The sequence below is a fragment of the Amblyomma mixtum genome, chromosome 4 (genome assembly GCF_055824585.1).
Source record: "Amblyomma mixtum isolate Tamu chromosome 4, ASM5582458v1, whole genome shotgun sequence".
Classification (NCBI taxonomy): Eukaryota; Metazoa; Arthropoda; class Arachnida; order Ixodida; family Ixodidae; genus Amblyomma; species Amblyomma mixtum.
In genome coordinates, this window is record NC_143015.1 from 140003232 (window position 1) to 140009231 (window position 6000).

Consider the following 6000-nt stretch of genomic DNA (forward strand, 5'->3'; position numbering starts at 1 on the left):
CAGAAATAGCCCGAGAGGGCAGACAATTAACCTATAGCATGAATGTTATATCAATGTCATCGTATGTGATTCAACATTTATTCATCATTTGACAATATTGCTGCAATGTAAAAAGACCACTTTAGGGCAACGTTATCAGCATGTTGCTTGGTAACATTGCAGCAACATTATCTAATGTTGAAGAATGTTAGCACAACATAGTACAACATTGGCAATGTTGCTGGAACATTGCAGTAACATACTGTGCTACTAGGGTTGTTGTGGCTATAGGTGGTGGGGGAGCTTCTACTTGTGGCGAAGGCTTAACTTGAGCAGACGCAATGTTTTAGGGGTGCGGGGGGGGGGAGAGGGAGGGCACAGTAGTGCTGCTTTTACCATAACCAAAAAAAAAAACTCCCGTACACGTTGACAATTGCCTAAGCCTGTGGTGTGCGCTGGATTATGAGGGTTGCCTAATAATGCAGTTGACTGGGCCACGAATCACTGTGCTTCTTATTTAAAAGGTCGTGCAAGGGATCAGGGAGAAACCGGTTCGTTTTCTTTTTCGCTCCTGTGTCGGAATCGCCATGACTGCAGATATCATGAACATGTTGGGTGCAGACAAGAAAGAGTCAAGCGGGACAAATACTAGCATGAAATGAATGCCATCGATTAACCTCAACGGAATTTCAGGTGAGCATGAGAGTTCCTTCCGACGCATATGCCATTGCGAATTGATGTTTACGCAAAACGTTAAAATGTGCTTATTCGACATCCAGACCACCACACGGCTTCATTTCATGAATGAGGAAGCAAAAATTTCCATTGAGTCGCTGGTCGAAATAAAACTACCGTCTGGCGGCACAGTTCACCGAAGAAAAACTCTAACATTCTATATATCTGAAAATTTTGTAGGCTGTGGTTTTCGCGTCTTGGTTGTTGACCGTGTATTTCCAAACAAGTTGGCATCCCGAAGAATTCCGGGCTTCAATTCCATCTAGGTTGAATATGTAAGAAGTACGCTTCGCAGCTCGTCTTGATATCTTCTCTTTGTGCTCGTCCAGCTGTAAAATCTGTGAAATAACGCAAAAAGCAGAAACTTATCGTTATCAAGAAAGCGTCATAAAAAGGCAGGTTCTCAACATTCCGGAACCAAAGCGGCATACTAAAATTTAGCCTTTGAAAGTATTGAGATCCACATGCAGTCGCGCAACGTGTCTGCGCCGGCAATCCAGCCGCTTCCAAGTCATATGCATCAAGTTTGTCCCTACCACTTCTTTCCCACCGCAGATCAATAGCCTCATTGTGTCTTTTTCATAAAATTTACCACAACAGCTTTCTCAATCCTAAGTCACTTTCTAGACCATGTTACATATCAGCACGCGTTGATCAGCGTCACAAAGTTGGAATCCCATCTTGTCACACCAAATGTTTTCATGACTCATTCATACCCCGAACTTGTGTCAGCGGGAATCACTTTCCCCACGACATCGCAGGTATTTCCGATAACAATGCATTTCGTAAAGTCCTTAATGTTTCTTTCTGAGTATGTGTCGGTTATTACTGTATAAAAATTGCCTTTCACTGTCTACACACTGTTTTAATATATCCCCACTGCATTCTAATCTCATTGCCTTCCTGTGTTTTCACTTTTTATGTACAGTCTAGCCCGGTTATAACGAAGTCGGCGGGAATCGGAAATCACTTCGCTATAACCGCTATTTCGTAATATGCGGACTACAAAAAAAATGCAAACATCGGCATACCGATTTATTGCCGCTGAAAGAAGTCGTCCAGACGTTTCGCGAGTGCGGACTTCAGGATTGCGGCTTCCATACCATCCAACTGCGAACCAAAGATCTGGTCGAACTCCGGACTCCCGAGGTACATCCGTAGCGTGCCAACAGCTGCGATGGCCGCTGCGGAGGTGACCGGCTTAGGGGCACAAGTATCATCGTCGCATTCGCTGTCGGAGGCGCTCTCCGCCAAGGTCTCTTCCATGACACTCCCGGCAACTTCTTCAGTCGTCAAGTCCTCGGTGGCAACAAGGTCTTCGTCGGCGAAAACGAAGTTCATGTGGCTTAGACCCGCAGGCATAAGGTTCAAGTCGCTAGCGGAATCCCAAAGCTGCTCCAAGCAGGCCGTCGCGGCGGCAGCATCAGCGGTTGCAGCGACGTCAATCGCGGTAGCTTCGTTCCCGTGACGGCCATGATGCCGTTCAAGGACGGCGCAACACGAGACCGGCGTGCCATGCGATGCAGTGAAGCAACCTTTCGCTCCGCAGGAGAGCAGACGACGCCACGAAAGGACGCCGTCAGCCGAATTTTGCTCTTATTTTCGCGGAAAATATAGCCTCAAGGACGCAAAAATGTGTTCATTGGCAGATTATTTTTCGGTTGGTATTAAATCTCTTCGTTATATCCGCTGACGCGCTCTTATTTACTTCGTTAAAACCGGACCCAAAATGTATTGAAAATGCAAAAATGGGAATGGGAACTTGAAATCCCTTCGTTATAACCGCTATTTCGCTATAAGTGGCTTCGTTCTAAACGGGCTAGACTGTATTCCTGGTTTATTTTTGTTTTCTCTCCTTGTTGTTGCTGTTTAGGCTGAATTTTTATGTATTCCCACTCCCCTCTGTATTGCATTCGGGCCCTGAGGGTACAATAAATAAATAAATAAATTGTAAAGACGAAGACGAACATTCTGTGCAGCGGCGGCAGTGCCATCGCTGCGCGTGCTTTGGGCTCGCTTTGGCTGACCGCAGACTGTTGCCGCCCTGCTCCTTTAATAAGGTCCCAGTGCCTTTAATAAACCCCCGTCTTACATTTGGTGGAGGTGCGGGATAACGATATCGGCTCTGGAGCTCCGTAACCGCACTCTTCCAATACCTGCTATGCCTGTGGACACCCAAAATCAAGCCGTGCAAGCAGGCCCACCGACTGTCATCTGTGCCGGCTCCCTTCGCCAGCGGGACCCGGCTGTCTTCAGTGGAACAGATGAGCAGGACGTGGAAGATTGGATCGCGTCTTACGAACGTGTGAGTCTCTATAACAAATGGGACGACGAGACTAAGCTAAACAATGTCATTTTTTATCTTACCGGTGTCGCCAATTTATGGTACCGCAACCATGAAGGGGACGTTGGAACTTGGTCGGCCTTCAAGACGAAGTTCCGCGAAGTGTTTGGTCGCCCAGCCGTCAGACAACTCCGCGCTGAACAGCGCTTGCGTGAACGGTCGCAGCAGGTCGGCGAAAGCTTCACTAGCTACATAGAAGATGTAATCGCCCTCTGCAACCTTGTGAACGTCAGCATGCCGGAAGCTGAGAAGATAAAGCAGATCCTGAAAGGTATTGATGATGACGCCTTTCAAATGCTGCTAGCGCGGGACTTGCGCACCGTTTCAGAAGTCATCACGCTGTGCCAGAGCTTCGAGGAGCTGCGGAAGCAGCGGGTCCTGACTCGTCAGCATTCAGCTCATGTAGAGTCACTTGCTGGACTGACACCCGCAGCTGATAACTCCTCTCTGCTGCAGCAAGTCAAAGACTTTGTGCGTGAGGAGGTGGCCCGTCAGCTTTCTCTTTTGCGTAGCCCTCAGGGGTCGCCACCATATTTGGCCACGGCTCTCCAACATGCTATTCGCGAGCAGGTTGCTGAGGCGCTTCCGTCCGCCCATTCACCATCACATGTCGCTGCTCCACTGACGTACGCTGACGCCGCTCCCAGACCTGTCGCCACGCCTCTGAGTTATGCCAACGTAGTCCCAAGACCTGCCGCCCGTCCACTGACTTACGCCGAGGTCGTTGCTCAAACTCAGCCGCCTACGTACCCTACAGTGTCAGTGCCCGTACCAGCGCCGGCGCCTTATATGCGACCCTCTCCACGAGGCCGAGATCCCTGGCGCACGACGGATAACCGGCCTATTTGCTACACCTGCGGATTGCCTGGGCACGTAGCCCGCTATTGTCGTCGCCGTCTGCCAGTCTCGACCCCGCCGGCCGGGTACTGGCCTCCAGCGCGTCAGTACTCTGCGTCTGCTGAGCCCCGTCCGTCGACTCGCGCGTTCTCCCCCGACCGCTCACCACTTGTCGATCGCCGTTTCCCTTCGCCGCGACGCCGCTCCATCTCTCCGATGCGTCGTCGACCTTATAATTCTCAAGAGGAAAACTAGATGCCGCAGTTCCTGAGGCAAGAACTGCGTCCGCGTCGAACTACCAAAGACCTCAGCTGTAACCTGCGAACCTAATTGACGTTTCGGTCGAGGGAATTTCTGTCATGGCCCTTGTCGACACTGGCGCCGCAATTTCAGTAATAGACGCACAACTTTGTCGCCGCTTGAAGAAAGTTAAGACGCCAATTGCCGGTCTCTCGCTGCGCACGGCCAGCGCTCAGTACATCAAGCCGTCAGCAGCTTGCACAGCACGAGTTTTGATTCAGGACGTCCTATACACAATCGAGTTCGTCGTCCTGCCGTTTTGTTCCCACGATGTAATTTTGGGCTGGGATTTCCTGTCTCGTCATGCTGCGGTCATAGATTGCGCTCGCGCTGAAGTCGGATTCTCTGCCTTGCCCCAATCGCTCCCGGACGCCGCTCTCTCGTCGCCATGTATTAAAGCCCTCGTCGCCGAAGACATCGACCTGCCTCCGTGCTCTTCCGTCCTTGTGCGCCTCTGTTGTGACCCTCTCCGTGATGACACTGTACTTTTGACGCCCGCTCATACTTTTCTCCGCCGGAAGTGTATTCCCCTGCCTTACGCCGTTCTATTTCTGCTGGCCTATCCGTACTGTGGGTCTGTAACCCGTTCTCCTGCCCTAGTGCTTTGCGCCGTGGTGAATGTGTCGGCAGTGTCCAACCCATCGCGTCTATTATAACCCGTGAGGAGACTGACGAAACATCGCACCTCAATCTCACTGCGCTCAGCCCACCATCTTCTACGCCCACTCCTTCCTCTACAAAACTGTTTCTCCGTTCCATCGACGCAGATCTTCCTCCGCCGCAGCGCAAGCAGCTTCTCCACTTGCTCCACCAGTTCAGCGCCTCCTTCGACTGCCATCACTGCTCCCTTGGCCAAAGCTCGACTGTCACACATCGCATCGACACAGGTGCCCACGCTCCTCTACGGCAGCGCCCCTATCGTGTGTCGACAACCGAGCGCCAAGTCATTGAAGATCAAGTCGACCAAATGCTCAAGAGCGGCGTCATTCAGCCCTCAAGCAGTCCTTGGGCTTCGCCAGTTGTGCTTGTCAAAAAGAAAGACGGCTCCATCCGTTTCTGTGTAGACTACCACCGCCTTAACAAGATCACGCGCAAGGACGTATATCCCCTGCCACGCATCGATGATGCGCTAGACTGCTTGCAAGGTGCCGAAATATTTTCTTCTTCAGATTTACGCTCCGGGTACTGGCAGGTACCCATGGAAGAGGCCGATCGCCCCAAAACAGCCTTTGTAACCCCTGACGGCCTATATGAATTTACTGTGATGCCTTTCGGCCTTTGTAACGCTCCTGCCACCTTTGAGCGGATGATGGATACCATTATGCGTGGGCTCAAGTGGAAGACCTGCCTCTGTTACCTCGACGACATCGTCGTGTTTTCGCCTGACTTTGACACTCACCTCTCCCGACTGAAGCACATTTTGACCTGCCTCTCTGACGCCGGCCTTCAGCTCAACTTAAAGAAGTGTCATTTCGCCGCCCGCCAACTTACCATTCTAGGCCATGTTGTGTCTAAGGACGGTGTCCGTCCGGGCCCGGCTAAACTTCGTGCTGTGGCTGCGTTTCCTCGACCTACTTCTATCAAAGATCTGCGCAGTTTCCTGGGTCTGTGCTCCTACTTCCGTAGGTTTATACGCAACTTTGCCTCAATTGCTGCACCTTTGACGCAGCTTCTGTCCGGCAGTTCCGACCTTTCTCAGTGGTCCCAAGTTTGTGACGACGCCTTCGATTCTTTGCGCCGTATCCTCACCGCACCGCCGATACTGCGCCATTTCGACCCAGACGCACCTACCGAGGTATACATAC